This window comes from Mustela erminea, chromosome 2, assembly GCF_009829155.1.
Source record: "Mustela erminea isolate mMusErm1 chromosome 2, mMusErm1.Pri, whole genome shotgun sequence".
NCBI lineage: Eukaryota > Metazoa > Chordata > Mammalia > Carnivora > Mustelidae > Mustela > Mustela erminea.
Genome location: NC_045615.1, coordinates 5,839,926 through 5,865,533, shown reverse-complemented (window position 1 = coordinate 5,865,533; position 25,608 = coordinate 5,839,926). Strand labels below are relative to the sequence as shown.

The 25,608-nt window shown below is 35.4% G+C and overlaps 1 long non-coding RNA gene and 1 pseudogene across 1 annotated transcript in view; both read right to left on the bottom strand.

Annotated features, from left to right (window-relative positions):
* Window positions 1-25,608, bottom strand: part of LOC116584205 — a 92,302-nt gene that overhangs the window by 50,509 nt on the left and 16,185 nt on the right. The window lies entirely within an intron of this gene.
* Window positions 7,289-7,452, bottom strand: LOC116585310 (annotated as a pseudogene).

Genomic DNA, 25,608 nt, shown 5'->3' with positions numbered 1-25,608 from the left:
TAACTTCAAGTCCAGAATTGTGGTATCTCCAGCTTTGCTTTGCTTTTCCAAGGTTATTTTGGTTATCTGGAGTCTTGTGGTTCCCTACAAATTTTAGGATTCTTTGTTCTAGTTCTATGAAAAATTCCATTGGTATTTTGATGAAGATTCCTTTAAATGTGTAGATTGTTTTGGATAGCATAGACATTTTAACAATATTTTTCTTCCAATCCATGAGCATGGAATATCTTTCCATTTCTTTGCATCATCTTCAATTTCTTACATCAGTGTTTTATAGTTTTCAAAGTACACATCCTTTACCTGTTTGGTTAGGTTTATTCCTAGGTATCTTATTATTTGGGGCACAGTTGTAAATGGGATTTTTTTTAAAATTTCCCTTTCAACTGCTTTATTATTAGTGTACAGAAATGCAATAGAGTTCTGTACATTGATTTTTGTATCCTATGACTTTATGAAAGTTATCAGTTCTAGCAGTTTTTTGGTGGAATATTTCAGGTTTTCTATATATAGTACCATGTCATTTGCAAATAGTGAAAAGCTTTACTTCTTCTCTATTGAATTCAGATAACTTTTATTTCTTTTTGTTTGAGATTGTTGTGACTAGGACTTCCAGTACAGTGTTGAGTAAACGTTGTGAGAGTGGACATCCTTGTCTTGCTCCTGACCATAGAGGAGAAGCTCTCAGATTTTCTCTGCTAAGGATGATGTTAGCTGTGACCATATATGGCTTACATTATGCTGAGGCATGTTCCCTCTATGCCTACTTTCTTGAGGGTTTTTATCATGAATGGATATTGTACTTTGTTAAAGGCATTTTCTGCATTTAATGGAATGACCATATGGTTCTTGTCCTTTCTGTCTCTCTTTTTTTATCCTTTTTCTTATAGATGTGATGTATCTCACTGATTTGAATATATTGAACCACACTTGCAACCCAGGAATAAATCCCACCTGATAGTAGTGAATGATTTTTTTTAATGTATAGTTAAATTTTGTTTGCTACTATTTTGTTGGGAATTTTTGAATCTGTATACCTCAAGGATATTGGCCTGTAGTTCTCTTATGTAGTAGTGTCTTTATCTGGTTTTGGTATCAGGGTAATGCTGACCTCATACACTGAATTTGGAAGTTTTCCTTCCTTTTCTATTTTTTGGAAGAGTTTGGCAATATTAGGTATTAACTCTTCTTTAAATGTTTAATAGAATTTGCATATGAAGCCATCTGGTCCTGGACTTTTGTTTATTGTGTGTTTTTCGATTACTGACTCAATTTCTTTACTGGTTAACAGTCTGTTCAAATTTTCTATTTCTTCCTGTTTCAGTGTTGGCAGTTTATTCATTTCTAAGAATTTATCCATTTCTTCTAGGTTGTCCAATGTTTTGGCATATAGTTTTTATAATATTCTCTTATAATTTTTTGTATTTCTGTGGTGTGAATTGTTATTTTTCCTCTCATTCTGGATTTTATTTATTTAAGTCCTTTTTCTTTTTTATTGTTAAGTCTGGCTAGGAATTTATCAATTTTACTGATATTTTTCTAAGAATGATGTCCTGGTTTCATTAATCTGTTCTATTGCTTTTTAGTTTCTAAATCATTTATATCTGCTCTAATCTTTATTATTTCCTTCCTTCCACTTGTTTTAGGGGTTTTTGTTCCTCTTTTCCTCACTTCTTTAGATAAGATTAGGCTGTTTGAGATTTTTCCGGGTAGTCCTGTATTGCTGTAAACTTCCCTCTTAAAACTGATATCGCTGCATCCCAGATATTTTGGACCATGTCTTTTCATTTTAATTTGTTTCCCTGTACTTTTTCATGTCTTCTTTTATTTCCTAGTTGGCCCATTCATTGTTAGCAGCATGTTATTTAACCTCCATGTTAAATAAATAAATAAATAACCTCCATGTTAAATAAATAAAAATCTTTCCATATTTTTCTCGTGCTTGACTTCTAGTTTCACGGTGTTGTGGTCAGAAAGTATACACTGTATGACTTTGATCCTCTTGAATTTGTTGAAACTTGTTTTGTGGCCCATAGGTGATCTATTCTGTAGAATGTTCCATGTGCACTTGAAAAGAATGTGTATTCTGCCGTTTCAGGATGGAATGTTCTGAATATATCTGTTAGATCCATCTGTTACAGCGTGTCATTCAGTCTTTGTTTCATTTCCTTGTTGATATTCTTTTTAGATGATCTGTCCATGGATATAAGTGGTGTATTAAATTCTCCTACTCTTATTGCATTATTACTGATTAGTTCTTTTATGTTTGTTATTAACTGTTTTATATATTTTGGTGCATAAAAATTTACAGTTGTTATATCTTCTTATAAGTTTATCCCCTACAGTGTCCTTCTTTGTCTCTTGTTACAGTGTTTGTTTTAAAGTCTATTTCTCCTATGTAAATATTGCTACTCTCGTTTCTTTTTTTAACATCCATTTGCATGACAAACATTTCTCCATCTCCTCACTTTCAATCTGCATGTGTCTTTAGATCTGAAATGAGTCTCTATTAGGCAGCATGTACAGCATATGGGTCTTGGTTTTCTTATCCATTCTTCACCCTGTCTTCTGTTGGAACATTTGGTCCATTTACATTCAAAGTAATTATTGATATACATGTATTTATTACTATTTTATTATTTGTTTTGTGGTTGTTTCTGAAGATTTTCTCTTATCCCTTTTTTCATTTCTCTCTCTCCTGCTGATTTTCTTTAGTGATATATTTGAATTACTTTCTCTTTGCTTTTCACATATTTATTAGTGGTTTTGATATGTGGTTACCATTAGGTTTGTCCATAACCTGTGCATATAGCAGTGTATATTAGGTTGATGGACATTTAAGTTTGAACCCATCCTTTTCTCATCTCCTATCTGTGTCTTATGCATATATTGTTATATTTCACCATTTATTTTGTGAGTTCCTTGACCGATTTTCTATAGAAATACTCATTTTTAATGCTTTTATGTTTCCTATCTCATCCTTTCACTTTGGGTATTTCATTTCCACTCAAGAGTCCCCTTTAATATTTCTTGTAGGGCTGGTTTAGTGGTCATGAACTCCGTTAGTTTTGTTTGTCTGTGAAACTCTTTATCTCTCCTTCTATTCTGAATAATAGCCTTACTAGATATTCTTGGCTGCAAATTTTTCCCATTCAGCACTTTGAATATATAATGCTACTCTCTGCTAGCCTTATGGGGTTTTTCCCTTATGTGTAACTGTTCTTTTGTCTTACTGCTTTAAAATTTTTTTCTTAATCATATATTTTGCCAATTTAATTACAAGATGTTTTGTGTTGGCCTGCTTTTGTTGATTTTGATGGAATACTCTGTGCCTCTTGGATCTGGATATCTGTTACCCTCTCCGGACTAGGAAAGTTGTCAGCTATTATTTCTGCGAACAAATTTTCTGCTGCCTTTTCTCTCTCTCCTTCTTCTGTAACTCCTATAATATGAATGTTATGTTTGATGGAATCATGAAGTTCCCTAAGTTTATTCTTATTTTTAATAATTCTTTCTCTTTTTTTTTCAGCTTAATTACATTCCATTATTCTGTCTTCTAGGTTATTAATTCATTCGTCTGCTTCTTCCATCCTCCTGTTCTTTCAGACAAGCACATTATTATTTCATTTATTAAGCCCTTTATCTCTGCTATGTTATTCTTATCTCTGTGATAAGAGTCATGCTGATATCTTCCACTCTTTTCTCAAGTCAGTCAGTATCCTTATGATCATTGCTTTAAATTCTCCATCAGACATGTTATTTAGATGAGGTTTGCTTGGATTTCCAGATATGGTCTTGTCCTGTTCTTTCGTTTGGGATAAATTTCTCCATCCTCTCATTTTATCTAAGTCTTTGTGGCTGTTTCTCTGTGCTAGGAAAGTCAGTTGTCTCAAGGGTAATGGCTTTATGAAGAAGAGGTACTGTGCTGCCCTGCTGTGTAGTTGCCTCAGTTCCCTAATACCTGGTTCTTCCAGGAGTATCTCCACTCTGTGTCTGCATGTGCTTTGCTTTTTTGTCTTGGCCGCTTTATCCTTCAGGCTAGTTGTCTGCAGAAGCTCTCTTTGCCTATTGTGGGCAGTGTTTGGTCCCTGTCTCGAATGTGGTATGTTTTAACTAGGTCTGCTCAGGTCTGTTTGTGAAATGAGGCCTGTCACCACCACCACCAGAACCAAGTCTCCACAAAATTTCCAAGTCAGGAGACATGGTGTGAGCAGAGTTTTGTGCTAGTCTTGCAGGAGAAGGGGCCCACTGCACTAGGACTGAGGCAAGTGTGACAGGGAGGAGTGGTTCCACGGGAGCACGGGGGCAGGACTTGATGTAAGTATGCCGGGTAGAGATTGTTGGTGCTGGGCTGGTTCCCACAGGTGGCCCTGTACTTATAGCGAGGGGTGAAGGAGGGGAATGCTGTCACCTAGTTTCTCTCTTCCCAGTGGGGTCTCTCTGTGAACACTCTCTCTGAGATGAGCAAATAACCTCCCCATTCTGTGCCCCACAAGCTCCTCAGTGCACTGTTTCCATGCTCTGTGTTCCCAGACTATTTGCCCCTTCTCGCCAAGAGCAGCCCCAATGCCCTCTGACCTCTCCCAGAGCTGAGCACACTGACCTTTAAAACTCCAGGCTTCGAGCCCTGCTGGTTGCAGAAACACAAAATTTAGCCCCTCCTACTTTTCAAGCCAATTGCTATGGGGATTCATATTCCTCATACTCTCCTATGTGCTAGTCTGTCTCTTACCCCTTTCTGTAACCGTGACTCCTTCCCACCACAGTAGCCATGATCTGTTTCTCTCCCAAACAATGTCTGCACATTTCCTAGCTTATTCAGTGTGGCCTCTTCTCTACCTTTAATTGTGAAGTTTGTTCTACCAGTCTTAGGTTAATTTCTGGGGTGTTAAATCAAGTTGTATTCATGGGAAGAGACAGCCTAGGGTCCTTTTACTCTCCTGTCACATTCTTACTCTTTAAAATATTTCATTTTCTAATTGTTCATTGCTAGAAAATGGAAAAGACAATTGTTGTCTTTTTATATCCCGAGAATGGACTAACCTCACTTATTAGTTGTATTCATTTTCATGTGTCTTTCTTAGCACTTTCTACACAAATGCAGGGGTTTCTCTTCATAAAGAAGTAAATGTTTATTCCTTCCATTCTTATGTGTGCAATTTTTTTTTCTTTTTCACATTAAAGTGGCCTTTAATTAGCTAGGAACTGCAGAACAATGTTGAGTAGAAATATTGAGATCATACACCCTGGCTATGTTTCCAAGCTGAGGGGAAAAACCTTCAATACAACATCAAGCATGATGATAGCTACCAGCTTTTCATAGACTTCACAGATGCCCTTTATCAGGAAATTTCTTTGCCTTTCTAGTTTTATAAGAGTATTTATTAAGAATGGGTGCTTTTCCATATCAGTTGAGGTTATTACATCTTTTCCTCCTATACTCTGCCAGTGTGGTAAATGAATTTTTTAAAAAGCTGAACCAATGTAATATCTTGTGAGATAATTCCTACTGTGTCATACTGCTTTATCATTTTTATACAATGGTGGCTTTGATTTGCTAACATTTCTTAAGGATTTGTCCATTTATGTTCATGGGGCATACTGGTCTATTATTTCCTTTCTCATATATTGTTTGAGTTTCATATCAGAATCATCCTGGATTCAATAAATGATTTGAGAATTATTCTCTCCTCTATTTTTGGAAAGAGCCTGAATAATATTGATAAATCTTAAGATCTGAATAAGATTGATAAATAAGATTTTTTCTCACCTATTAATAGAATTTACCAATAAAACCATCTGTTCCTGTTGTTTTCATTGTGAAAAATTCTAGTTCTAAGGCATGTTTCAGTTTCATCTATGTCATCACAAATATTTTAAGTCATCACAATTTTTGACACACAGTTATATATAGAATCCATTTATTATTTTTCTGATATGTAGAGGATCTATAGAGCTATCCTATCTTATTCTTTATATTTTCTTTTTTCCCCCTCTATCAGCCTAGCTAAAGGTTTATCAATTTCATCAGTCTTTCAAAAAGTCAAATTTTGGGACACCTGCGTGGCTCAGTGGGTTAAAGCCTCTGCCTTCGGCTCAGGTCATGATCCCACGGTCTTGGGATCGAGTCCCGCATCAGGCTCTCTGCCCCGCGGGGAACCTGCTTCCTCCTCTCTCTCTGCCTGCCTCTCTGCCTTCTTGTGATCTCTGTCAAATAAATAAATAACATCTTTTTTAAAAAAAAGTCAAATTTTGTCTTTATTTACCCTTTTGCTCTTGCCTATTATATTGATATTTGCTCTCATCTTTTTTTTTCCTACTTATTTTGAATGTGATTTGTTATTATTTTATCTAATTACCTATGGTGGAAGTTTAAGTAATTGATTTTATCTCATTCTTCATTTCTAATATATCATTCAAGCCAAGTATCCCACTTCTAAGAACTGTTTAGTTGCATTCCACACATTTTGATATAAGTATTTATTATTTATTCAATTCAAAATATTTTCTATTTTTATTTCTTTTTTAATGATTTTTAAGAAGTGTGTTTCATTTTCAAGTTCTGTTGAATTTTCTAGAGAGGTTATTGTGGAATTCTAGCTTAATGCTGTTACATTCTGGAAGCATACTCTGGATTATTTTAGTCCATTAAAATGTATTAGACATTTTATAGCCCTGCATATGTTCTACTATTGAGAGTTCCATGTGCACTTGAAAAGAGTGTATTCTGTGGTTACTGGATGTAGTGTTCTATAAATACCACTTAGGTTAAGATGACTGGTAATATTGTTCAAATTTCCCATACCCACACTGATTTTTTCCCCCACTTGTTCTGGCAATTACTGAAAGAGGGTTATTAAAATATTTAACTATCTTATATGTTTATATTTAATATTTGTTAAAATTGTCTATTTTTTCCTTTTGTTCTGTCAAATTTTGTTTTATATGTTTTGAAACTTTGTTATTAAGTACATAGATACTAGAATTGTTATGTCTCTTTTTTCTATAGTAAGAATTTTAAAAATTAATTGAGATAATAACATGACAGTATAAAGGTAAACATATTTTGTTACTTTTAAAACATAAAGATGAACATGCTATTACATGAACAAAGCTATTTTAAATACCATTCATGGTATAACAGATAAAGAGATGAATAAAAAAATAAATGAAACAATAAACATAATATCAGCATGGTCATCTCTTAAAGTCTGATGACTCTGAAGATGGGCTTTTGACTATATAAGAGTTTTCGGCTAATTTAATTCAATACAGTCTATGTCTAAAGCAGAAAAAATGGCTGAAACCAGTAGGAGTGTGATATAGTGTATTACTCAATGAAAATCATTTCAATAACCTTCCAGGTCACCTTTCTTCTTTTCCTTTTTAATGACTTTATTGAACTGATAAGAACAGATACTACACTTGATCTTAGCCAAAAGGCCGAGAAGCGATGACTTTATTGAAATATCATTTATCTACCATGTAATTCTCACATTTAAACTATACAATTAAATGGTTTTTAGTATACCCACATAGTTGTACCAGGACTGTCTTTCTTTTTATAAAGTTATCCCCTTTATCTCTAGTAATACTCCTTTCTTTATATCTACTTCATGATATTTATAGAGCCAAAAAAACTTCCTTAATCTTAGTATTTACATGGTATATCTTTTCTCATCCTTAACTTTCAGCTTGTGTCTATTTATTTATTTTAAGATTTTATTTATTTATTTCTGAGAGGGAGAGTGTGTGCACAAGTGGGTGGACAAGCAGAAGGAAAGGGAGACATAGACTCCCTGCTGAGTAGGGAGCCCGGACATGGGGCTTGATTCCAGGACCCTGAGGTCATGACCTGAGCCAAAGGCAGATGCTTAACTGACTGAGCCACCCAGGTGCCCCATCAACTTCTGTCTTTACATTTAAAATGTCTCTTATGTAAAAAATTTATAGTTGGGTCTTATTTCTTTAATCAGTTTACGGTATTTTCCATTTAACTGGAGTGTTACCTTTAATGTATTTATCAATATAATTAGGCTTGAGTCCACATTTGCTCTAATTTGCTTTATTGCCTCTTTGTTCTTTATTTCTTTTCTTGCCCTTCCCTGTCTTCTTTTGGATTACTTGGTAATGTTCTAGTATTCCATTCTATTTCTTCTATTAGCTTTTTAACTATACTCTCTTTTATTTTTTAATCGTGGTTGTCTTAGAGGTTACAATATGCATTCTTAACTTGCATTCCTCTTTCCTTATAATTATATTGTAAAATTTAATATAATTTTAAATACACGTTTTCTTCATTTTTGATAGTGTTGTAATATATTTTTTCTTTTTATACATTATAAACCCCATAATATATTATTTTTTCATTGAAATAGTAAACTCTATTTTAAAGAATTTTAAAAGGAGAAAATCATCTTGTATATTCAACCATATATTTACCATTTCTAGTGAACTCCATATCTTCCTTTCAAATTTTCAGCTGTTATAATATTCAAATTTTCAATTGGTATAACTCCACTGTAGCCTGAAAAATATCCCTTTCTTTTAGGGTAGGTCTTCATATCTCAGCACTTTTAAGATTTTATTCCATTGTCTTCCATGAGAAATCAGCTGTGTTTGTTCCCCTATATGTAATGTCTGGGGTTTCTTTGTCTGGGGTTTTCTTTGTATTTATTCTGCTTGGGATTCACCTAAAGTCCAGAATTGGTGCATTATGTTTTTTATTCAAGTGTGGAAATTTGGGTCTGAAAATCTTTGATTACCTTTTCTGTCCTAGTCTCCTATTTCTTTCCTTCTGGGACTCCAAATACACGTATGTTTGGTTACTTGACTTTATTTTATGATTGCTGAGGCTCCATTCTTTTTGCATTTTATCCTTTTTTTTCTCTCTATGTTTTAGTTTGGATGATTTTAATTCATTTTTCTTCTAATTCACTGTCCCTTACTTCTGTTTAATCCAATCTAATGTTAACTTCATGCAGTAAAACACTCATTTCAATTGCTTTTTAATTTTTAAGTAATAAAAATAAAATACACCCAATATGGAGTTCAAACTCACAACCCCGGGAGCAAGAGTTGCATGCTCTACTGACTGAGCTGGCCAAGCACCCCTAAAATGTTCACTCAGATTCTTCATTTCTCAATTCCAGGATCTCCACTTAGCCCTTTTTTATTGTTTCTGAAACTCTTCAGAGATTCTCTCTCTCTTTATCCATTACTCTTAACTTTTTCTGTGGATTGTTTAACATGTCTTTAATATAAAGCATTTTTCCATTTTAAATTCTTTAAAATACAATTTACTATTTGAAGGAAAACATCAATAATATTTTATTGGGTTTATAAACTGGAGGAAAATACACGCAACACACTTTTTAAACTACTAACATATTTAAAATATTTGATAGCTATTTTAAGGAAATTGTTAATTTTAACATCTGGCTTGTTGCTTTGTTACTGTTCACTTATTTTCTCTTAACTCTGTCACATTTCCCTGATTGGTGCCTGTTTCATAATTTTCTATTATATGTTGCACAGTGGGTCTCAAAGAATAGTACAGTCTGAAGAAAGAAAGTGGGTATGTGCAACTTGGAGGGGCTAATCAATATGATCCAATCAGGAGTTGAACTGTTTGGGGGCATAATTGTAGATTTCATTCCCTAGCAAGACAGCCATTGGAATTTGGGCTTAAGGGATCTTTGCTTTTCAACACAGCCTCTAATTCATTTCTTGCGTTGCCACTGAAATCTTTGAAGGGATCAGATGTTGAATTGATTGGGTGTTTGGTTTTAGTGTTGGTTAGACTCAATTTGCCTCTGCCTTCAAACAGTTTGAAGGAAAGTTCGGGCTTCTTTCTCTGGGAGGCCCAGGGACAGGACAATGGCTAGCCCTCAAAACTGAGGGAAGGTGAGACCCAAAGACCATGAGACTTTAAAGCCACTAAGCGTAGTGATCCCAAGTTCAAAACAGCAAGACTGTGAGATCATGAGACTTGAAGGCAGTGAGTCTAAAACCATATGGCTTTGAGAGCACATGATTTTTGAATACAAGAGACTGCTAGATCTTGAGAGTTCTTTCTGCTAGAGTGCTGTATCATCTTGTGAGGCTGCTTCTCCTCTTGCCTATGTTTATTCAGGAAAATCAGTGAATGCTGGGCAGACAGGATTATTTCTGCATTCAGAGCTCCTCCAGATTCAAATCTGATGATATCAATCTCTAAGTCTGCCAAAGTTTGGTAGGTTTCTTCATGCTGAAGCAAGCCTTCTCTGGTAGCCTCGGTCCCCTGCTGACCTTACCCTTAATCTCAACAACTGAACCCAGGTATGGGACATCTTCTCTCCCTTGCTTGCCTTGGAAGAGCCCATCCCTCTAAAGTTCAATTATTTCAGATTTGTTTTATTTAGTGATTTCTTACTGTTTTGTCAAGAATGAAGGTCTCTTACATGTTTCCGCATACTAACCAGAAGCAGAAATCTGAATATCCTCTTTTTATGTTTTTATTTGTGGCTGCACAGTTTACACCTTGGTGAATAGATTTTTTTTTTTTTTCACATGGTAAGAGCCTAGAGAGCCAAATTTTGTGGAAAGGATAAAATGCCATGCTGCTGGGTGGCTCAGTGGGTTAAAGCCTCTGCCTTCAGCTCAGGTCATGATCTCAGGGTTCTGGGATCAAGCCCCACATTGGGCTCACTGCTCGGAGGGGAGCCTGCTTCCCCCTCTCTCTGTCTGCCTCTCTGCCTACTTGTGATCTCTCTCTCTGTCAAATAAATAAATAAAATATTTAAAAAAAAAAAAAAAAGTACTGAGCAAAGGAGCACTATTGAAATAAGCAGTTGGTTTCTTAAGGAAAGTACACCGAAGAGCCAAGCCAATAGCAGTGTTTATGCTCTGTTGTATTTGCTTCTTAAATAAGCCTAGGTGCTTTTTAGTAAGTTCCTATAATGGCACAGTCAAATTTCACAAATAGAGAACTCTGAATGAGGCCATATGAATTGAAAGGCATGAGATGACCCTGGAGGTAAGGAAATGAGAGGCGAAAACATTTCCTTATTCTAATTTAAAGATGGGTAGTTTCTTATCTTGGGTACAAATCTGAGCAGTGTTCCTTTGACTATCAAAGGTGAAGAGGTAAAGGGAGAACCAGACTCCCTGCTAAGCAGGGAGCCTGAAATGAGGCTCAATCCCAGGACTCCAGGATCAGGACCTGAGCTGAAGGCAGACACTAAATCAACTGAGCCACGCAGGCACCCCAACCATTTACAAAATTTTTGAAATTCAAAATTTAGCTTCTTCTAGATTCATCATGCAATCTATCAGGAACAAATATATTTTGAGTTGAGGGTCTTCCCTGGACCCTGTTGTGGGCATTTTTTGTACTCTGAGCTTTCCTACCATAGCCCTTATTTCTTTCCTACTGGAATTTGAAGTGGTTACATAAAACCCAGGGAAAGGAACCAGTTTTTAATATCCAAACCGCCAAGCCTAAATCTGGGTTTGTGAGCCTCTAAGGCTTCATAAAAGGGGAGGATAACATCAGCTCAGCCCTTACCTCAAACCACAAGACATTTAAATTCTGACTTATGATCTAGGCTGGACTAGTATAAGCTATCAAGAAGATTCATGTTCCATTGTTTTGTTTTGTTTTTGTGTAAAGTAAAAGTAAAAGGACTGAACTTACTTCTTCCCTGTTTGGTTAATGGAATTGATTATGGAGTTGGAAGAGGTAGTTAGAGGCCAAAGGAATCGATCAGAACAGCCTGTGTTTCCTTCTCAGATTTGCCATCAATTGACCAAATGATCACAGCCAGGTTTCTTTTATTCTCTGGGTGTCTACCTTCAGCCCCAGTCAGAAGGGGACTGCCCTTTACCTTGCACCTAGAGGCCCCCATTCTGACTGTCCTCCTGTGGAGGGGTCCATGGGGCCAAGAGGACATGCCTATCTGGAACTTGTGCCTGCCCTCTAGATTTCTCTCCGTAGAACCTTTGATTTGCTTTCCCAACTGACGTGTAGACCACTTTCATCGTTTGCTTAGGCCTCTGGTCCAAGACTGCCCTCCCACGTGTTGACTCAGTCACCAGTATGTTTAACTGTTTTCCCAACTGTTGACCAAGGAAGACTGTTTCAAAAGCATGTGAATGGAACTTGTGGGTGTGACTATAGTGTCAATGTGTCTACATGCATGCCAGCTGAGTGTCTCAAATATCTAACAGATCCAACTGAAAGTAAGAAGGTAAGAGAGACAAGCTTAGAGCTGAGAACTGGCTCCTCCTAGGCTGTCAAGAAATCCCAGAATTTAAATGTAATTTGGCCTTCCAGGTCTTGATGAAATTGTATTTATTAAGGTATGAGGCTAGAACTCATTTTATTTAACATTTTTAAAGCTTGAGTTATGAATTCTAAATATTTAAACATGCATGTGCATGTGCATGTGGGCCACCATGTATATTCTTATCTTGGGACTCACAAATGTTAAAGGGGAAACTGTATCCAGAATACTTCCTTTTCCTTTATTATAAACATTTTGACTATAACCAACAATGGGTGTTTAAAGGTCTTTGGAAACCTCAAGAACCTTAAACTATTTTTATTTCTCTCCTTCCAAGTTTCAAGTGCTTGCAGATAGAAGTCTAGAATAGTCCAGGTTGATAACTAAGTCACTTATTACCAAAAGTTACAAAATTTATAGCAAATAGTAAAACCTCAAACAGAGGTAATATTTTCAGAAAACCAATACCACTCAAGCTATTATTAATTTTTCATATCCATATTACATGTTTCTATGTCCATGTTGCCAGAAGATCACAAGTAATTTTGTTTTCATTTATACAGAAAAAGTCAGTTGAGTTTCCATTATGAGGCACATTATGCCATATGCTACGGATATAGCCAACTCACTATGAAACTGTGATAAGAGCAATTATAGAAGTGTGTTTGTAGTGTTAGAGAGAGGAACATTAAAGTTCTTGGTTAAAAATAGTTAAGAAGAGGCTCACTGAATCTCTGGACTGGAGAAGAACATAAAGACCATCTAGTTTAAGGCCCAGCACCAGCATAATAAATGAACATAGATCTCAGTGCATCACCATGAGATTTCAGAACACCAGGGAAAAAGAAGATCTTTTAAGTTTTTCGAAAGAAAAATGTTTGAGTATACAAATGATCAGAACCTCCCCAGACATTTTAACAGTAATACTAGAGTGATGCCATCAAAATTATATGGAAAAATTATTTTCAACTTAATTTCCAAACCTAGTGATACTATTAAATTAACCTAAAGGTAAACTAAATATGTTCTTGGATGTAAATTCTCAAAATACACATATTTACAGGAAGCTACTGGAGAAGGTACTCCATTTTAAAGCAAGGGAATAAACCAATAAAGATGCAAACATGGGGCCCAAGTAGTGAAATTCAATATCAGAGAAGTAGAAGAAATCCCCAGAGTGATGACAAAGAGTAATCTCCAGATGGCATCAGGCAGTAGCCTTAGCGACCAACAAGCCTAGATTGAAAGATGAGAAGTCTCCTTCAGCGATGTCTCCAAAAAGAAAAAAATTGTCAAAAATACTTAATCCATTGAGACATATTGAGAGCTGGAGGCTGAATTAACAAAACCATAGAGGGCACGGATTGCATGGAGCACGGGGTGTGGTGCAAAAATAATGAATACTGTTATGCTGGAAATAAAAATAAATAAAATAAAAAAAAATAAAAATAAAATAAATAAATAAATAAATAAATAAATAAAAAGAAAATGTAGTGGGTAAAGAAAATAAACCAATTATTAACTCTGGGAGAAATAATCACACAAGAAAGGAAGAAAAGGATAGTACCCTATGTTGCTCAGCTGTGAATAGCATTTATGTACTCAGGTTAATTTAAGCACTGATGATAGATCTAACCAAAGTGATATTATCATATATTTATATTGGGAGAATGGAAATATAACTACTGTGCATATGTTTGCTAGTAGTAGAGTGCTGGGGATATAAATTGGCTAAATTCTCATTTTCTGTAATTGGTAGGTCAATATAATGCTTAGAATTGAAGAATCAAGAAATGGCACTATATGGATATTATTTAGATGCACAGAAGTTTAAGACTTAAAAAAAAACAACTTAGAGTTGACAATGGTTGCCTCTGGGGAACAGATACCAGTGATTGCAGGGAGAGGGAGCATCGAACTACTTGTTATGTAACGGGCTCCATAGAGGTGATTGACCCTTTAAACCATGAGCATGCATAACCTTGATAAAAACATAAATTACATTTATTTTTTTCAAAGATTTTATTTATTTATTTTGAGGAGAGAGGGGCAGAGGGAGAGAGAGAATCCCAAGCAGACTCCATGCTAAGCTCAGAGCCCAATGCAGGGCTCAATCTTACAACCCTGAGACCATGACCCAAGGCAAAATCAAGAGTTGGATGCCTAACCAACTGAGCCACCCAGGTGCCCTTACATTTATTTTTTTAAATATGAATTTTAAAAGCTCTTTGTTGGGTAAAAAATAAATGAATGGGCTGTACTAGATGACAGTCAAAATATGTCAATGTGTACAGGATTTTATAGTATAGAGAGTACTTCCATATATACAATCTAATAAATATCTGTGTGGTAGATTATTACTGTCCTCATATTATAGCTGAACAAACTCAGGTGTAAGGATGTGAAATGCCTTGCCAAAGTCCACATGGCAAGGATATGGTGGGACTCAAGTGGGACTCAAGTGAAGGTCTCCTAACTCAAGGGGTTTCTATAAAAGCATGTCTTCCAAAACAGCTCTCTGAGCCTGGAATATTCTATAACTGCAAGCCTGCCTTATTCCTAGGATATTGGTGGAAGTGCAAGTATTTGGCATTACAGTCATGAAGGACTTTATAGACAATCTAGCTTAACACTCTCATTGTACATATAAGAAATGTGAAGCTCACATTATAGGCCACCAAGATGTTCAACATGCAAAAGAAACTTGATCGAGGGGAAAGCATAATTTAAATTATCTTGAGTTGCTTAAATCCAGAAATCTTTGCACCATTCTAATAATGTAGGACTTATTTTTATTTTATAGATGAGGAAAGCAAGGCATGTAGGGACAAAGTGCATAGCTTGAGTTCCAATACATGAGATTTTTCCTTGAGGAATTTCTTCTAGTCTACCTCCTTGAGGTAGGTTCTTCATGGAATATAAAATGTCAAGGGAGTTAAGTTTTATATAAGTCTGACACCTTTGTGTCACTTTGTCCCTCTTGGGCATGATTGCAATGGAATTTCTCCCTGGTAACCAATCCAATTTCATTTCTGGAATGAGCAAGCCCAATGAAAGGAAATCCTTACCACATTTTATAATGTTTCTCATTGTCACAGTAGCTTCATAGATTATTTCTCAAGCATTTGCAGCCTAGTGATCTGACAACTTTCTACTATTTTTCATTTGTTTGTTTTACTATGTAAAACCGTCCAACAAAACCCCATGCATGGCAAGAAATGAGGGAAGTTTATTTTGCTGGCAGTGCACATAACTATCCAAAGAAGTAAGTTTCTTTTTCAGGTCAATTAAACTTGTGTTCAATAAGATCACATGAGAGACAAGAGGGCTAGAAATGTCAGTTATTGATTGCATCTGGTTACACCTGGAGAGAGGCTTCCTTGACTGAACTTGATTAAAAATCATTTCCACATCACATCATTTTACATCATCCGTGTGTCCTCCCTATACCCCACCCTTCTGAGCTTGCAGACTGAGGGGTCTGCTGAAGATGGTCCAGCCATGTATTCTTCTCAAATTGTACATCAATTACTTGAAAGACAGCCTGACCCTGGAATGAGCCAAGGCACCATTGGGAAAAGTGATGGATGTTTTCCTTGTCTAGGTAAGTAGAAAATTAGGGGAAAGAACTCATACTTCATTCATAAGCATCATCATAGAATGAGATTTTCCATATAAGTACATTTTTCGGTCCTTAAAACCTAGCTATATTTTTCAAAGCCTTCATTTTTAACTATAAAATAGAGATAATACTGTTTGTCTGGCTCATTTTGGTTTTTGTTGTTGTTGTTGTTGTTGTTGTTGTGATCATTATATGAGTGAATACATTTTAAGCCCCTACCTAGATTCCTGTCATATTGTAACTACATTTTGAATGTTAGTTCCCTTCTTCCTGGAAGTGTAAAAACTCTTAAAAAAATATGTCTTACTTCCCTGATTTGTCAGTAAATATGTAGTATTGCTACCCCAGCCATAGGCTGCTCTCATTTGCTAGGAAGATGATATATATATAATGGTATGACATTCTAGTCACTTACCAATAAACTCAATAAAATAGAGTTTGACACCAAAAATGGACAAAAATGAAATTATCATACCTCCAGATTATTTATGCTTTTCCAGAGATATATGAAAATAAGAATTTTTAAAATATTATCATAGATTTAGCTATATTATGAACTAAATAATGTGCATGTTTGTAGCAATGGTCTATTCTGTCACCAAATGGTACAAAATGTCAAACATGGAAAGGGAGAATCCAAGTTCAAATCCAGACTCTTCTACTCATTACTTGTGTAAACTTGAGGAAATCTTCCCATTCTGAATTTGTTTTCCTTACCTGTAAGATATATATTTCTTTCCTTAAGAGGCAAGCACCTGATTCAGAATAAGTCAACAAATGGTAGCATTTATATTTCTCAAAAATAATGTAATTAATCATCATAATACAGATCGGATCTTTATGTTGCTCATCAAAATTAAAATCAAGTTATACCAAGTATAAACACAATTCAATTATTTCTGCTTCTCTCAAGAGAAGATGGTTCTTCAAACTGATTTGTACTAATGAAAATGAGATAAATTCCATGGATACATTCTTCCAACAGGTCCTTTTATTTACTTGTATCTGTCATCTATGATTATCAAGTTCACACTATTGAATAGACCTACAGGAAAAAGATAAGGGCCGCTAGAATTTATTATCTATTCTATACAAGGCATTGTGCTAATTGCTTTACCATGCATCAATTATGTTATTTGTTCCTACTAAAAACAATATCAGGCAAGAACTAGGCTGCCCATTTTTTTCTTTTCCCATCTAAGGAAATGAAAGTTTGCCGAGGTTAAATGCATTGCCAACGGTAAGCAACAGAGCTTGGATTAAAATCAGGGCATGTCAGATTTCAAAGCTTACACCCTCCAGTTCATCAGAAATGGAACTATTCCTCTGGGATTACAAAGGATGTGAAACAATCTGAATTTTAAGGGCATGTCTTTTTCAGAGTCCTGTGAGAAGCAAAGAGTCTCTGTATTCTGGTGAGAGTACTATTTTTCCTACTTTATTGGTTCCCTCTTATTTAGCATTTTCCAAATCCTTGAAAAAAAATATATGAGGATAAAATTGTTTCTTTCAGTTAACTGTGAAAAATAAGTTCATCAAGATGCTCAAATGGCATATTCTATACATACTCTTTTCTTTTTCATACTATCTGAAAATACCCACTTCAGTAAATTGTGCGTTTTCTCTTTCTCATATCTTTCTTTCTTTTTATTCAAATGGTACCCTGGGGGTAAAAGATGTACACATTTGTTAAGAGAGAAAACCAAAAGTAATATTTTCATGAAAACATATTTCTGTTGATCAGAAAGAGAAAATGGATGCTGCTTTCCCAAGATATCAAAACAAGCACTCTACTGAACCAAATAAGGCCTTCAAACTAATTTAATACTCACTGGGAGTTTCATTCTGTAAAACAAAGAAACACACACACACACACACACACACACACACACACACACACACAAGACTTCGCGTAAAGTTCAGACATGTCCGACAGATTGTGACTTTGTCCAGAAGGTAGAAGAGAAAGATTCATTGAGAGTGTGTGCAACTGTCTTATACTCTGTCAGGTGCTATTGTCTCCCTAGAATCTTACAAGATTGGGAACTTTGGTCTCATTTTACAGATAAGGAAACTGAGGTCTAAAAAGTGATTAAGTTAATGTCCTTTTAAAAATTCCTACGAAGTGGAGAAATTAGGATTGAAATCCTACATCTGACTGATGCCAAATAAAAGTTATTTTCATTCTATCATGTGCCAGGTGATTTACATAGTGGCCTCTAAATCCTCACAGTAATATTAAAAGGTAGGTGCGATTCTCTCCATTTGTAAACCTCAGGAGGCTGAGGCTTAGGTGGGCTAAGTAATTCTCAAAGCCACACAGCTGGTAAGATATAGCACCAAGATTTTAAGCTCGGCTTACCTATCTCCAAAGCCATCACTTTCCATGGTGCCGTACATTTTTCCAGCAGAGTTAATGACCACACTGGCCTTCATTAAGAAAAATAAACAGTGGATGTTGAAGCAAGCTCCTATAGGAGAATGGCACTACCATCTTGGATGTCATGTCAATTGAGAAGAGAATGGAAGGTGTGGTTAGTATGTGCCACACAATTTGAGAAACAGATTCTTGACAATGAAAAAAAAAAAAAAAGAAAAGGAATGGAAAAGGGAGTCAACCCATGAATAGAGAAAAAGAAGGACCACAAGTTCCCAATGTAAAGTTGCTATAAATCAGTCATAGCTAATGTCAAGTCGAAAGATAAATGCAGTCATCTGAAGAAATCTGTGACCCAAGAAGTCTTCTGATATGGAAAGAATAGAAACAAATGCAAGGAAAGACCTGAGAACCTAGAGCCTATTTTGACTGATAAAAAAAAATTAAAAAAATAAAAAAAATTTTTTAAAAAAGTATGCAAGTAAAAAAATGGTGTTTTATAGGTAATGCAGGGAAAACATTTAAAAAATAAAATGAAAAGTGTAAGAAATTAATAATAATAATGTCACAGCATCAGCAGACAGCCACAACCCCTGCCTTAGTTGCATCTCTACTTGTATGTTGTCATTCTGGAAAGAAAGGAATTCTGAGTTTAACTTATACTAACTTTAGTGATCAGTTCCTGAAAGCCCCGCACAGTTGTGTAGGAGAATATGTGGGACCCCAACTGGTCAACCTTCCAGTCCCAGGTTAAATGTTAAAAATATCTCAAGGAAGGAAATTGATGAATAAAATTAAAAGGATGCAGGAACGGGAGGGAGCGTGGCAAGAGGATCCAAGAGCGATGGCAAAAAGAAGACAAGAAGTGTAAAGCAAACTGCATCTGTATATACATATGGTTGAAATTGGAGTTAGATTAGAAATTACTCAGAGGCTAATTAGTGCTCAGAGAGAATGCCTTTGTCACTGGCTTGATCTAAGTACTTTGTTATATCCTGAACAATGGGGGACTGGCTGTGCTGCCTTAGGGTAGTGAGTAATGGCCTAGACCATCTGTGGCTGCTCTCAGGCACCTGAACCCAGAAGGAGCCACCCTCACAGGAACCATCACACCCCAGACACTGAGTATGTGCTGTCCCTGCTGCCTGCCTCCAGGGTCCTTGCAGGAGCAAGGAGGTCTGATCTTGGAAAAAGAAAGAGAAGACTGTTATGGAAGTAACCTGAAATCACTGTCTTGTAAAGGATTTCTTTCCTAACTTTTCCTTTCCTTTTTCTTTTTCGTTTGTCTTCCTTTCTAATACACGTTGTATTACTGCTCTTTGAAGACAGAAAAGAGACAGAAATGCAAAGTGGAACTGTCTGTGATAGAGGAGAAAGAAGATAAGAAAAGTGACCACAGCTGAAAAATACAGAAGAGGAGGAGGAGGAATGATAGGATTCAGAAATAATGTAAAGCCAGAAAAATATTTTTGAAGACATTAAAAGTAAGTACGACAGACCACAGATTATTAGGCGCTGATGTCATACCCCAAATTCTCATTTTCTCATTTGTAAAATGGAGGTAATTATATATGCCTCATAGGATTTTGCCAGAACAATAATAGCAACTATTTCAGAGAGCTATCAAAATAAAAGGAATTAATGCATGTAAAGTGTTTAAAAATGTCTAGCACATAGGAAATATTCAATATTGATAACAATTGTTTTCATTTTGTTGATGTTGTTAGTAGTTAGATTAACATTATAGAAAACTGTAAAGTGCCAAACATATCGCCAGGTGCATGCAGGCTTTTAATAAATGACTATTATAATAATAGTAATAGAATTATCATGCTATTATTACTACTATTTGAGTAAAAATGGGATATATATCAAACTAAAACACTGGAAGACTAAAAACAAAGAAAAAATACCATAAGTGAAAAGACAGAAAATAAAGGAGACAACGGGAAAGCACAAAACAAGATCAAAGTAATACTAATTAAAACAAAAAATCAACTTTCATATGGTATAAATATATATATATTATAAAATAAAAACAGAAAGCAAAGCAAGAGAAAGAAAAAACAAGTTAATCTTACATGTTGGAAAGGGAAAGAAAATATAATTGGCAGATATTATAATTGTATAATGGGAAAGCACCAGAGTATCAACTGAAATAGTAAAACTGGAAAAAAAAATTCAGAAAGGTGACAGACTAAAAAATAAGATTCCAAAAATCAAGATTGTTTCTATATACAAAGAGATATAACAAAAATGTAGGGAAAGAAGATCTTATCCACAATAGTGCATAAAACAGAACAAGGACCTAGAGCAAGAATAAGAATAAGAGAGAAGGAGAGATGAAGATGAATAGATACACTCATGATATGTAGGAATGAACTGAACAAGAAGTGTGCAGACTTTGAGAAAGAAAGCCATAGTCTTTGTGCTTGGACAAAAGACTTAGATAAATTCAGAAATAAAATATATTTCGTGTGGAGAAGGTAAAATGACTCACAAATTTATTTAGGAGGGGGAAAAAATACCTCATTAAATTTACCAAAAAAAAAAATAATAATAATAATAAGGAAGAGAAATGAGACCTACTTCCTCCAGCATGCCTTAATACAATATAAAGCTGTGCTAAGTGGAACACCTGGGCACTACTGCTGGGATAAGATAACTGTAGCCAGCATTTATTAGTTGCTTTCTTTGTTCCGTGCACTAAGTGCTTTTCATGCATTAACTAATTTTATCTGATATACATAACAGTGCTGTGAGGTAAATACTGTTTTTATCTGCATCTCAGAAGAAGAAAGCAGAGCAGTTACATTAAATAACAGCCCCACTCACTCACCATAAGTGTGAAACTGTTTGAAAACCTAGCCTTCCTCTCCTCAGTGCCTGTAAAAGATATTTAGAAGAACTTAATAAACGAAGTTTTCATCTTTAAATTTATTTTTACATAATCTAAAAGATCAGTACCTCAAAGTTTCAAAGGAGACACAGTCATTCTCCCACACGCAGCCACTTTTATTATAGGTATGGCTGTTAGTATATAACTTTATGTTTCTCAAAATAAAGCTTACATTGCCATTTTTTTTAATTTTTTTTTATTTATTTGACAGACAGAGATCACAAGCAGGCAGAGAGGCAGGCAGAGAGAGAGGAGGAAGCAGGCTCCCTGCTGAGCAGAGAGCCCGATGTGGGGCTCGATCCCAGGACTCTGAGATCATGACCTGAGCCGAAGGCAGCGGCTTAACCCACTGAGCCACCCAGGCGCCCCGCCATTTTTTGATACTTTTGATTTTAGACCTTATCTACCAGTTCCAGGTCTGAAGGATGAGGATTTATCTCTCTTATGCACAATAGTTTCCTGTCCTCACCTTATGGCAATGAAACAATATTGGTTAAATCAATATTCCAATTAGTTAACACACAATGTTTTATTAGCTTCAGGTATATAATACAGTGATTCAACAATTCCATATATCACCCGGTGCTCATCATGACAAATGTCCTCCTTCATCCCCATCACCTGTTTCACCCATCCTCCCACCTATCTCCCCTCTGATAACCACCAGTTTGTTCTCTATAGTTCTCTAGAGTCTTTCTTAATTTGCTTCTCTCTCTCTCTTTCTCTTAGCCCATTTATTTCGTAAATTCTACACAAGAAAAATAGTCTGACATGTGTCTTTCTCTGACTGACTTACTTCAGTTAGCAATATACTCTCTAGCTCCATGTTGTTGCAAATGGCAAGATTTCATTCTTTTTTGTGGCTGAATAATATTCCATTGTATATATGTTCATCTTTATCCAGTCATCTATCAATATTCCATTGTATATATGTTCCTCATCTTCTTTATTCATTCATCAATCAAGAGACATCCACATCTTGGCTATTGTTAAGTGATGTTTATAAACAAATGATAATGTATATATCCCTCTGAGTTAGTGTTTTTGTATTCTTTGTAGAAATACCTAGTAGTGTGATTGCTGGATTGTGGTGTAGTTCTATTTTTAACTTTGATGAACCTCCATACTGTGCAGCTGCACCAGTCTGCATTTCTACTAACAGTAGATGAGGATTCCTTCTCCACATCTTTGCCAACATCTTTTATTTCTTGTGTTGTTGATTTTAGCCATTCTGACAAGTATGAGGTAATATCTCATTGTAGTGTTGATTTGCATTTCCCTGTTGGTAAGTGATGATGAACATCTTTTCATGCATCTGTTGGCTATCTGTATATCTTCATTGGAGAAATACCTATTCATGTCTTTTGCCTATTTTTAAAATCGGATTATTTGGTTTTTGAGTGTTGAGTTGTATAAGTTCTATGTATTTTGGATACTAATGCTTTATCAGAGATGCCATTTGCAAATATATTCCCCCACTCAGTAGGCTGCCTTTTGGTTTTGTTGATTGTCTCCTTTACTGTGCAGATGCTTTTTATTTGGTGTAGATCCAATAGTTATTTTTTTTCTGTGCCTCAGGAGACATAACTAGAAGAAAGTTGCTATAGCCAATGTCAAAGAAGTTATTACCTGTGTTCTCCTCCAAGATTTTGATGGTTTCCTGTCTTACAGTTAGGTCTTTCATCCATTTTGAATTTATTTTTATGTATGTTTTACAAGAACAATCCAGTTTCATTCATTTAGCATATTACTATCCAGTTTTCCCAACACCATTTGTTGAAGAGATGGTTTTTTCCCCATGGATATTCTTGTTTGTTGAAAATCATTTGACCATATAACTGTGGGTTTATTTCTGCATTTTCTTTTTTTTTTTTTTTTTAAGATTTTATTTATTTGACAGAGAGAGAAGCAGCAAGAGAGGGAACACAAGCTGGGGGAAGAGGAGAAGGAGAAGCAGGTTTCCCACTGAGCAGGGAGCCCGATGTGGGCTTGAGTCCATAACCCTTGGATCATGACCTGACCCAAAAGCAGACACTTAACAACTGAGCCACCCAGGCACCCCTGCTTTTTCTATTTTGTTCTATTGATCTACATGTCTATTTTTGTGCCAGTACTATACTGTTTTGTTTACTGCAGCTTTGTAATATAACTTGAAGTCTGGCATTGTGACTCCCCCAGGTTTGCTTCTTTTCCAAGATTGCTTTGGCTATCTGGGGTCTTTTGTGGTTCCCTACACATTTTAGGATTCTTTGTTCTAGTTCTGTGAAAAATGCTGTTGGTATTTTCACAAGGATTGCATGAAAAGTAGATTGTTTTATGTAATAGACATTTAACATTTTTGTTCTTCCAGTCCATGAACATGGATAGTCTTTCCAGTTTCCTTGCATCATCTTCAATTTCTTTCATCAGTATTTTATAGTTTTCAAAACACAGGTCTTTCACTTACATGGTTAAGTTTATTAGTTATAGATAGTTTATTATTTTTTATGCAATTGCAAATGGGATTGTTTTTCTTAATTTCTCTTTCTGCTACTTCATTACACTGCAACTTTGCTGAATTCTTCTATCAGTTCTAGTAGGGGTATTTTTTGGTGGAATATGTCAGGTTTCTATATATATTATCATGTCATCTGCAAATAGTGAAAGCTTTACTTCTTCCTTACAAATTTGGATGCCTCTTATTTGTTTCTTATTGTCTGATTGCTATGGTTAAGACTTCCAGTACTAATAAATAAGAGCCATAAGAGTGGACATCCTTGTTTGGGTCCTGACCATAAGAGGAAATCTCACAGTTTTTCCCCACTAAGGATGATGTTAGCTGTGGGTTTTTCATATACTGCCTTTACTATGATGAGGTATGTTCCCTCTAAGCCCACTTTTTTGAGGGTTTTTATTCATTAATTAATGTTGTACTTTGTTGAATGCTTTTTCTGCATCTATTGAAATGAGAATATGATTCTTATCTTTTCTCTTATGGATATAATGCATCACATTGACTGATTTGAAAATACTGAATCACACTGCAACCCCAAAATAAATCCCACTTGATGGTGTTGAATGATTTTTTTTAATGTATTGTTGAATTTGGCTTGTTAGTATTTTGTTGAGAATTTTTGCCCTCTATGTTCCTTAGGGATATTGGCCTGCAGTGCTCTTCTATAGTGCCGTCTTTATCTGGTTTTGATACCAGGGTAATGCTGGTCTCATAGACTGAATACGGAAATATTCCTGCTTTTTTTATTTCTTGGAATAGCTTGAGAAGAATGGGTACTAACTCTTCTTTAAATGTTTAGTAAAGGAGAGCCAAAGAGTGGGGTGGTTGGTTAAACCTCTGACTCTTGGTCTTGGTTCATGTTGTTATCTCACAGTCGTAAGATGGAGTCCGACATCAGCACCCTGCTGAACGTGAGGTCTGTTTGAATTTCTCTCTCCTTCTCCCTCCATCCCTCGCAGCTGTTCTCTCTTATCTCAAATAAATAAATCAATCTTTTAAAAAAATTAAATAAACATTTGGTAGAAATCACCTGTGAAGCTTTGGTCTTGGACTTCTGTTTGTTGGGAGTTTTCTTGGTTATGGACTCCATTTCTTTGCTACTTACTGGTCTGTTCAAATTTTCTATTTCTTCCTGTTTCAGTTTTGGTAATTTATATGTTCCTAGGAATTTATCCATATCTTCTAGGTTGTCCAATTTGTTGGCATATAGTTTTTGTAATATTCTCTTATGACTGTATTTCTGTGGTGTGGGTTATTTTTCCTCTCATTCCTGATTTTATTTCAGTCTTTTCTTCTCTATACTTGGTAAGTCTGGCTAGATGTTTGTCAATTTTATTGACTTTTTCCAAGAACAAGCTCCTGGTTTCATTGATCTGTTCTATTGTGTTTTTTGTTTGTTTGTTTTAGTTTCTATATCATTTATTTCAGCTCTAATATTTGTTCTTTTCCTTCTTTCTGCTGGTTTTAGGTTATGTTTGTTCTTCTTTCCTCACTCCTTTAGGTATAAGATTAGGTTGTTTATTTGTGTTTTTATTTTTATTTTATTTGTTATTCTTGCTTCTTGAGGTAACCCTGTATTGCTATAAACTTCCCTCCTAAAACTGCTTTTGCTGCATCTCAGAGGTTTTGGACCACTGGGTTTTCACTTTCATTTGTTTCCATGTATTTTTTCATTTCTTCTTTTATTTCCTGGTTGACCTATTCATTCATTGTTTAGTAGCATATTATTCAACCTCCAGGAATTTGTTGAGGTGGGCTAATATGTGATCTATTCTGGAGAATGTTCTGTGTACATTTGAAAAGAATGTGTGTTCTGCTATTTTAGGATGTTCTGAATATATCTGTTAAGTTCTGACTATATCTGTTGAGTCCATCTGTTACAGTGTGTCATCCAAAGCTATTGTTTTCTTGTTGATATTCTGATTAGATGATCTGTCCATTGATATAAGTGGG